Source organism: Nerophis lumbriciformis, linkage group LG28 (assembly GCF_033978685.3).
Source record: "Nerophis lumbriciformis linkage group LG28, RoL_Nlum_v2.1, whole genome shotgun sequence".
In the NCBI taxonomy this organism is placed as follows: Eukaryota; Metazoa; Chordata; class Actinopteri; order Syngnathiformes; family Syngnathidae; genus Nerophis; species Nerophis lumbriciformis.
The window spans coordinates 32,408,126-32,418,066 of NC_084575.2; positions in this window are offsets into that span (position 1 = coordinate 32,408,126).

The window sequence follows — 9,941 nt, forward strand, 5'->3', positions numbered from 1 at the left end:
CATAATTCTCCCCCTTTAACACGCATCAACAAACACTTGCTACGGTATTTGTATTATGCATCCCATGCACAGGTCATGTGTGCTTTTTTTATGCACTGCTAATTATTTGCCACTTGCCAAGATTTACAATTGTATTTCTAGAAATGTCGCTTTGAGAGATGTTTACTTATTTTTTTGTCATTGACTTCACATTGCAATCTCAGTGTTAGTATGAAAAATGATATTTGATGTATTGTAGTTTGTAAAATTGAATAAATAACTATTCAAATAAGATGTGTTTACACTGCAAAAAGTCAGTGTTCAAAAACAGGAAAAAAAAATACAAAAATTAAGGTGTATTTTACTTGGACTAAGCAAAATTATCTGCTAATAGAACAAGAAAATTCAGCTTGTCAAGACTTTCCAAAAAAAAGTAAAATTAGCTAATCTCAATGAACCCCAAAAAAACTTAAAATAAGTATATTCTCACTAATAACAAGTGCACTTTTCTTGGTAGAAAAAAAAAAGAGACCTTTTTGCTCAATATGTTGAACAATATTCTTAAATAGGTAAATGCTAGTGCCATTATCTTGACATAATGATATGCGCTCGGCATTACATTTCTTGAAACCAGCAAACTTATACTAAAAACTAGTTTAGTGTTCTTAATGGAAAGGCAACAAGGCAAGCGCTTGTTACTCTCGGGGTCTCCTAGCCGCTCAGGCAAATCATATTGTCTAAAAATGCATTTTTCCATGGATAACATGACATCATCGCGCCAAGTGCGTGCTCTTTCAGTCAATTAGTGCTCAAAGATTATATATATATATATATATATATATATATATATATATATATATATATATATATATATATATGTCCATCCATCCATCCATTTTCTACCACTTATTCCCTTTGGGGTCGCGGGGTGTATATATATATATATATATATATACTGTATATATTTACAGTCCAGACTAGAGATGCGCGGTTTGCGGGCATGATGAAATTAAAAAAAATAAGATTTTATCCGCGCGCGGGTCGGGTCGGGCGGATTAATTAGATTTTTTTTTTTTTTTTTTGTTTTTTTTGTTTTTGTTTTTGCGGGTGGCAGTTAAAATTAATAGTCCTGTCAATAGCATGGAATTACAATTCAAATGTAGTTTTTTTGTAAGCCTTTCAAAAGAATTCAAAATATGAAAAATTAATGAAAAGTAATTTAAGCCATCAGACACTTGAAAAGTGGCACATCACATCTCTAATGTAATCATTTGAACTTTTCAACAGAAATAGCACTGCAAAAATATTAAGGACATACTTCTGTATTTTGGTAGTTATGCTGTCAACATTTAACAAGATTTCTTCAACTTGGACTTGAAAGCATAAATAGTATAAACACTTTTAACAGTATGTCGTGCTGTGAAATACAGCCGACAGGATTGCGCACCAAACACGAAGCAAGGCCAAAGTGCATGGTGCAGGAGAACAAAGGACTTCTTTCATTTAAGGTTTGTGATAAACCATCAAACTCATTCGTTAAAAGGACTCTATAGTAATATAAAGCGAATTTTTCTGGACATTATCATGCAAGAAAAGTTTATTTTTGGGACCGCGATCACCGCGTAATGATTTTTAAAGGTTGCATTACAAACATTTAACTGTCCCATGTGATCAGCCAGTGCGATTGGAAATCCATGCTCAATTATTGCCTCTGTAAATAAAACTTCGGGCGGGTGCGGGCGGATGGCGGGCGGGTGCAGTTCTGATCAAACGTTACATCGGGTGGATGGCGGATGGTTGACGACTTTCTGACGCGGTTGCGGATGAAATAAATTGCCTATCTGCGCATCTCTAGCCCAGACACAAACATTTTTATTGTAATTTTGAGGAATTGATCTGAATGTGCATGAACCATTTCTGTTCAAAATTGTTTGAAATGTTAAATGTTAAATGTTTAAATATTAACTGTCAGTTTACTGTACTGTGCCAAATGTACTACTATATGTCGGAATGCAAAGGAAAGTTGGCGCGGGCAAGGCGTGAAGGTAAGGACATGTTTTTCTTTTTACACTAACAAAAAGAACAAACGAAAACCGATCACAAGGCGGAAGTACAAAAACTTGGCTAATGAAACAAAAGGCTAGCACAAAGGCAATTAACAATGAACATGAAACAAAAACACTTACTGTGGCATGGCATGAAGCATGAACTATAGTAAACAGTAATCTCATGGGTAGCAGAGGTGGAAAGGATAATGTCACCAGGACGATCAACAGAAAAAGACAGGCTTAAATAACAGTGCCATGATTAGTGACAGGTGCGCGAGTGCAAAACGTGAGACAGGAGCGTGACATGAGGACAGGTGAAAACTAATGGGTAGTCATGGAAACAAACAATGGAGCGTAAACAGAAACTAAAGAGTCCAATAACTAAACAAAACAAAACATGATCCAAAAGACATGACACTATGAGGGTACATCTTTTCTATTGTTTCATTGAAAATAAAACAGCAAAGTCCATTTGGCTGTCATCTGTTTTAATTATGAGACACAATTGTGTCAAAGTCATGATTTTTTTTTTTCATGCTTGAAATAAGAAATGATGACTTTAAAAAAGTAGTTTTATACTTGTGAGTGTTGATGACACAGCTTTGCAACACTTGATATTCTAGTTTCAAGCATGTTTTACTCCATATAGGTCATCAAATCTCAGCAACAAGCTGTAATATCTTACTGAGATCATTTAGGACCAAAACACTTAAAACAAGTAAAATACTCTAACATAAAATCTGCTTAGTGAGAAGAATTATCTTATCAGACAGAAAATAAGCAAATATCACCCTTATTTGACATATTTCATCTTACTTAGATTTCAGTTTTTGCAGTGTGGATTCCCACACGTTGAAAGTTCTTGTTTAAAGATTCTGCAAGGATGCTTCATTTAAGAATTGAAAGTTGAATCATGCTTGTTTTCAGAATAAAATACCTACTTCTATCTTTAAAGTCCTGCTATTTCTAGATATACAAACCCTAATTGAGGTTGTCTTTTCAATTAAAATGAACAAGCTGCACGGACAGATAAATAAACTCACTAGTTTTTAGCATTTTTTTTCCCCTAAAAGTATTTTTTATCTTATATTTTGTAAGTTCCTTTTTGCAGTGTGTGTGTGTGTGATCAAAAATACAATTTAATTTGCAGGCAACAGTGAATGTTAACCCTATTAAAAACATAACACGTTAATAGTAATTGTTAAACAATGTCAACTTTATATACATTTCAATGCAATCAAATCTACTTTATTTATATAGCACATTTAAACAACAAAAATGTTTCCAAAGTGCTGCACAACAATATTAAAAACAATATTCAAATATTGTCCTTAGCTCCACCAATGACTGAATAAAAAAATAAAAAATATAAAATCAATATAAAAACAACATAAAAATAAATATGATTAAAAACGATTTTAAACTGTAAAATCAATTAAAAGAGTAAATAGAAATCAACATTTTAAATAATGTCTGTTTCAAGACATAATTGAGTACATTATTTTTGGTTATCTTGAAACTAAACTGAACTGTAAGTTAAGTGCATCTATGACTGCTCAGAACAATATATAGTACAGTAGCTAAATCACGACATTGCAAGCAATACTAGTACAATTATTTTAGAAATATAATGTTTCTGAGCATATCAAATGAACAGTTATCAAAGATTGTGTCATGGTAATAGTTTAACCCCTGAAACAGATCATTTATATTTTTTTTAAATGACCTGTGGGTTGAATTATGTGCACCAGCATTCCAAAACAATTTGAAGTTAACTTTATACATTTTAGACTGCATCATAACTCACACAAATAAGACAATAACATGATAAAAAGCTGAATAAAGTGTTTTGGTGTGATCTCCCCTTATTCCTATGAGCCGTTACTTTTCCCCACGCTTTGAACCCTGCGGCTTATAAAACTGTGCGGCAAATTTTTGTATTTTTCTTCGCTAATAACCATAATTTTTTGTATTCAACCTGACGGTGTCGGTATAAAAAAAAAATACTTTAACACTCTTACTAATAATGCGCCACACTGTGAACCCACACCAAACAAGAATGACAAACACATTTCGGGAGAACATCTGCACCGTAACACAACATATACACAACAGGACAAATACCCAGAATCCCATGCAGCCATAACTCTTCCGGGCTACATTATACACCCCCCCTACCAAACCCCGCCCACCTCAACCGACGCACAGAGGGGGGGGGGGGTTGATGTGTGAGGGAGCAGGGTTGGGGTGGGGTCGGGGTTTGGTGGTAGCAGGGGTGTATAATGTAGCCCGGAAGAGTCAGGACTGCATGGGATTCTGGGTATTTATTCTGTTGTGTTTATGTTGTGTTAAGGTGCAGATGTTCTCTCGAAATGTGTTTGTTATTCTTGTTTGGTTTTGGTTCAAAGTGTGGCGCATTATTAGTAAGAGTGTTAAAGTTGGCTTATATGGTCACCGTCAGTGTAACCTGTGTGGCTGTTGACCAAGTATGCCTTGCTGTCACTTGCGTGTGCGAGCAGAAGATGCATATATGAAGTGGCTGGGCTGGCACGCTGTTAATACAGATTGTAGAGGGTGCTAAATGCTGTACCATTATGGTACGCCCTTATTATTAGTGTAAGGGTGAAAATCGGAGAATATTAATCCCGAGAGTTTTCTGCGAGAGGCACTGAAATCCGGAAGTCTCCCGGGAAAATCGGGTATGTATGTATGTATGTATGTATTTCTCAAATTTGGTGGGCGCATTACATTGTATCGTATGCATGTTCCAAATAAACTGAAACTGAACTGAATTGAACAAAATATTAATGAAACACACACGAGCATTTTGAATGAAAAAGCAACAGCAACAAACCAGATACAAAGGGGTGGAAGGATTAAAAATAGCACACAATTACTGGAACTAATCACTGCAATCTTCAGGGTTTGGCCACATGTTTTCATCAACATCCCATCTGCTATTATGCAAGGCCGTGCACCTGGGATAAAACCACTTGGTATGTTGAATCCACCCTTGGCAACCATCAGCTGTGACGTCCCTGCAGGCAGCATCCATTGCTTCAAGGAGGGACATCTGGCCATGTGGCTGTTGGTCATAAACCTTCCACCTCCATGCAGAAAATAAGTCCTCTATGGGCTTGAGGAAAGGTGAACGGGGTGGAAGGAAGAGACGTACCGGTCTTGTTTGGATTTCAAACCATGTCATTGCTTAGGAATGATGGAAAGCCACATTGTCCCAGGTGGTTACAAAGGTTGTCATATTTTCACCCCCCCCTGCTCTGCAACGAGGAGATCATTGAGAAAGGCAAGGAGGCGCTTTGGAGCCTACAATACCTTACCTGCCAACTTTTGAAATCAGAAAAAGCTAGTAGCCAGGGTCCAGGGGCCGCAGGCCCCGGTAGGTCCAGGACAAAGTCCTGGTGGGAGTTTCAGGCTTCGCCCCCCGACGCAAAATGATTGATTGCATTCAGACAGGTTAAAATGTTGCTAAAACCATCACTTTTCTATCAGTCACAGTGACTTTTCAAAACAAAAATATTACAGCAAAAATCATATGGGTTGATTGACATGTTTATTCTGTAAGCTAACTTCAATAGTTTGAAATTATTTTGACAGTTAATGCCAGTTATCCTGTCAACCTTTCACAAGACTTCAATTTGTTAATTGAAAGTATAAACAGTATAAACACTTTTTACAGTAAACAAATGGTAAAACAGTACTAAACAATTCCATAAAAAAAAAAATTGGTGTCATTATTAACTTTCTGTCCAAGCTTGTATAATCTACTGCCTTGTTCAATTGTTAAAAAATATTCTGTGCCTAAAATTCACATTTCTATCACAATTATCATACTGTAAACATGGTAAGCTAACTTCATTAAAATTAATAGTCCTGTCAATAGCATGGAATTACAATTCAAATGTAGTTTTTTTGTAAGCCTTTCAAAATAATTCAAAATATGAAAAATTAATGAAAATTAATTTAAGCCATCAGACACTTGAAAAGTGGCACATCACATCTCTAATGTAATCATTTTAACTTTTCAACAGAAATAGCACTGCAAAAATATTAAGGACATACTTCTGTATTTTGGTAGTTATGCTGTCAACTTTTAACAAGATGTCTTCAACTTGGACTTGAAAGCATAAATAGTACAAACACTTTTAACAGTATAACAGTACTCAACAATTCCAATAGATAACATTGGGGTCATTACCTTTTTGTGGCTAAAATCAGAAAAACGTTGAAAGTTTTCCACTTGTATCGCTAGCAACGGCATTAGACTTGTGTTTTTTTGTCCCAACGTGGTCTTTTACATCGCTAATTCCTCCGTGTCCGATCGAAAAATCTTGTCTGCGCAAGGTGCAATTTGCGTAGTTTTCACCCTTTTTTGGAACGGATAATTATTCCTGGATAGGCTTTTGAATATTCTTCACGGAATGACTGCAGTTTTCTTTTCGGTTTAAGACTCGTTTGCGATTTTTCTCCAGCTGATTCCATGATCGTTCGCTCGTTTGGAAACAATATGACAACTGGTGCCTCGTGCTTGGCAGCGGTGCTATAAATAGCCTCGCGCATGGCATTCGGAATGGCTCGATAGGAAGTTACGGGAAGCAGTGTCGATTGTCATTGTTGTTACGCGATTTCGTGAATAAAACTTAAAAAAAATGTATTTTTTTTAATTAATGAAAAACCATATTTTTTATCACTGCAACCGTAACCCGGAATAGGTTGATGAAAACCGTACTAATTACGGGAAAACCGGAGTAGTTGGCAGGTATGCAATACTGAGTTTTGTTTGCCCCTCTCTGTCCTGGCACTTCATCTGTGGCTCTTTTCCCAAAAGATTGGTTTTACGAAGGTGTCGGGAGGAGAACTGTGTGTGGCAGTAGGTACGTAATAAGACAACGCGAGGTTTGAACATAAACATGATCTGAGTGAATGTTTGGATCCATGCGACTGTTTGCACACAGTTTATATCTAGCAGGTAAACTTCAAGCAGCTGCAGCATCCTGTACGATCGTCATGGGTTTACACAGAATATACGTATCACTTCCTGCTTGTTTGGCGGGATGTAAACTTTCTATATGCCTGCTCCCATCCTGTAAAAGCAGGGGATGTTATGGGTGCTGCCAGGCTGATAAATCATTGTGAAGAAATTGCAATGTAAATGTAAATTCCATGAACATTTGAATACTAGTTTAGATTTATCTACAAACCCCATTTCCGTATGAGTTGGGAAATTGTGTTAGATGTAAATATAAACGGAATACAATGATTTGCAAATCCTTTTCAACCTATATTCAGTTGAATATGCTACAAAGACAACATATTTGATGTTCAAACTGATAAACATTTTTTTTTTTTGCAAATAATCATTAACTTTAGAATTTGATGCCAGCAACACGTGACAAAGAAGTTGGGAAAGGTGGCAATAAATACTGATAAAGTTGAGGAATGCTCATCAAACACTTATTTGTTTGGTGAACAGGCTAATTGGGAACAGGTGGGTGCCATGATTGGGTATAAAAGTAGATTCCATGAAATGCTCAGTCATTCACAAACAAGGATGGGGCGAGGGTCACCACTTAAGAAAAACCTTTTCTCAACCAGCTATTGCAAGGAATTTAGGGATTTCACCATCTACGGTTTGTAATATCATCAAAGGGTTTAGAGAATCTGGAGAAATCACTGCACGTAATTGTGATAATGTTCCCCTTTAAGAGTTGGACAATATCATCGGATATTGGCAAAAAAGCCATTATCGGACATCTCTAATTTGAATTAATGATTATAAATGTAAGAGCTATGTTTATTGGGATGGGCTCTGACCTACACACACACACACACACACACACACACACACACACACACACACTTGTACACATTCGCACTCTTGAGGGGATTGCATGCAAATAGAAAAATAAGTGCACACACCTCGTGATGCGTCTTAGGGTCGTGGAGGATGCACGTAAGCTCATTGCACAGCCGACTCTCGCTGACAAACATAGTTTGGGGCACATTTCCATTTCATGTTCGACTACACCGCACATTTTAGATTAAGAGCGCAGCGTCGTCATTGACAGGAAATGCGTCGCTTTAATATTCCGGCTCCACATTGGCAAGGAATTAGATGTGTGCATGAATTAGTTCAGTTTAAAAATAAGTAGCTCCGGGCCACTTTTTGTGTGCATGATGATGGAAGACAACTCATAACCTGAAGTATCTTTGTCTTCAAACATCTCTACCTACTTGTACGCCTTACAGTTCAAGCTGGCCTTCGTTCTCTGACTGTGTCAGTAGTGAAGGGAAGTAGTGGCCATACTTCCTGTAGCATTGTGTTCAGGCCATGACCCGACTTGAATCATTTTCCGGTGCAGCAGAAACCTTGAGTATTGTCGAGTTAGGAAACGTTTTGCTGTCACTAGTGTTAGACTTTCCGCCCTTTACTTGTCTTCTCTGGGTGCTGGAGTCCGACTCCCATTTGTACACTGCAAAAACTGAAATCTAAGTAAGATGAAATGTCTCAAATAAGGGTGATATTTGCTTATTTTCTGTCTGATAAGATCATTCTTGTCAGGACTAGGTCCTTGGGGTTTGTTTTTCCGGAAGGCAACGGAAAATTGGCGCGGGCAAGACGTGAGTGTGAGTACATGCTTAATATTTAAACTCAAAAAGCTCAAAAAGGTATAAACAAAAGGCGCTCACAGCGGAGGTAAAACAACTTGGCTATGAAAACAAAAGGCGCGCACAAAGGCGGAAAACCATGAACAAGAAACAAAAACTTACTTTCTTTCTTTCTTTTTCTTTCTTTAGTTTATTTCGAACATGGACACACTTACATCATAATACATCACACAATTTCATATCATTTCATTTTACATCATGCCCGAAAAGGAGTAGGAAGAAGCAAAGCTTATTTAATCCTACCCCTTTCCCACTTCAAGCGTTTACAAATATATAGAATCATTTACTGACCTTTTTATATAATAAAATAACATCTATGAATTAGTATACAACAGTTTTGTAATATGTAATTAATTAATTAATTCAGTCATTATTAACATACTGAGATGAAGAATATCTTATTTTCAATAAGGTTGAAAGTATTTCTCTTAATTCTTCTTTTTTGTACTCTGTAAGCACTATTATTTTGAAGAACCTCTTAAACTGGATCATATCAGTACAATTTTTAACTTCTTTACTTAATCCATTCCATAATTTAATTCCACATACTGATATGCTAAAAGTTTTAAGTGTTGTACGTGCATATAAATGTTTTAAATTATTTTTTCCTCTAAGGTTATATTTCTCCTCTTTAGTTGGGAAGAATTGTTGTACATTCTTTGGTAGCAGGTTATAGTTTGCTTTGTACATCATTTTAGCTGTTTGCAATTTTACCAAATCACCAAACTTTAATATTTCTGACTTAATAAATAAAGGGTTTGTGTGTTCTCTATATCCAACATTATGTATTATTCTAACTGATCTTTTTTGTAACACGGTTAGCGAATGTAGCACACATTTGTAGTTAATGGCATGGAACTGTGAACATGGCATGAAGAAGAGTGATCATAAAGTGTGCAGAGCATAAATGTGACGTCGCCAGGCTGACCAACAGAAAATGAAAAGCTTAAATAACACAGACATGATTAACAACAGGTGCGTGACTCAAAACGTGAAACGGGTGCGTGACATGACAGGTGAAAACTAATGGGTTGCTATGGAAACAAAACAAGGGAGTGAACAACCAGGAACTAAGAAAGTGTCCAAAAAAACAAACAGCACATGGCCAAACAAAAACATGATCAACACAGACATGACAATTCTTCTCACTAAGCAGATTTGATGTTAGAGTGTTTTACTTGTTTTAAGTGTTTTGGTCCTAAATGATCTCAGTAAGATATTACAGCT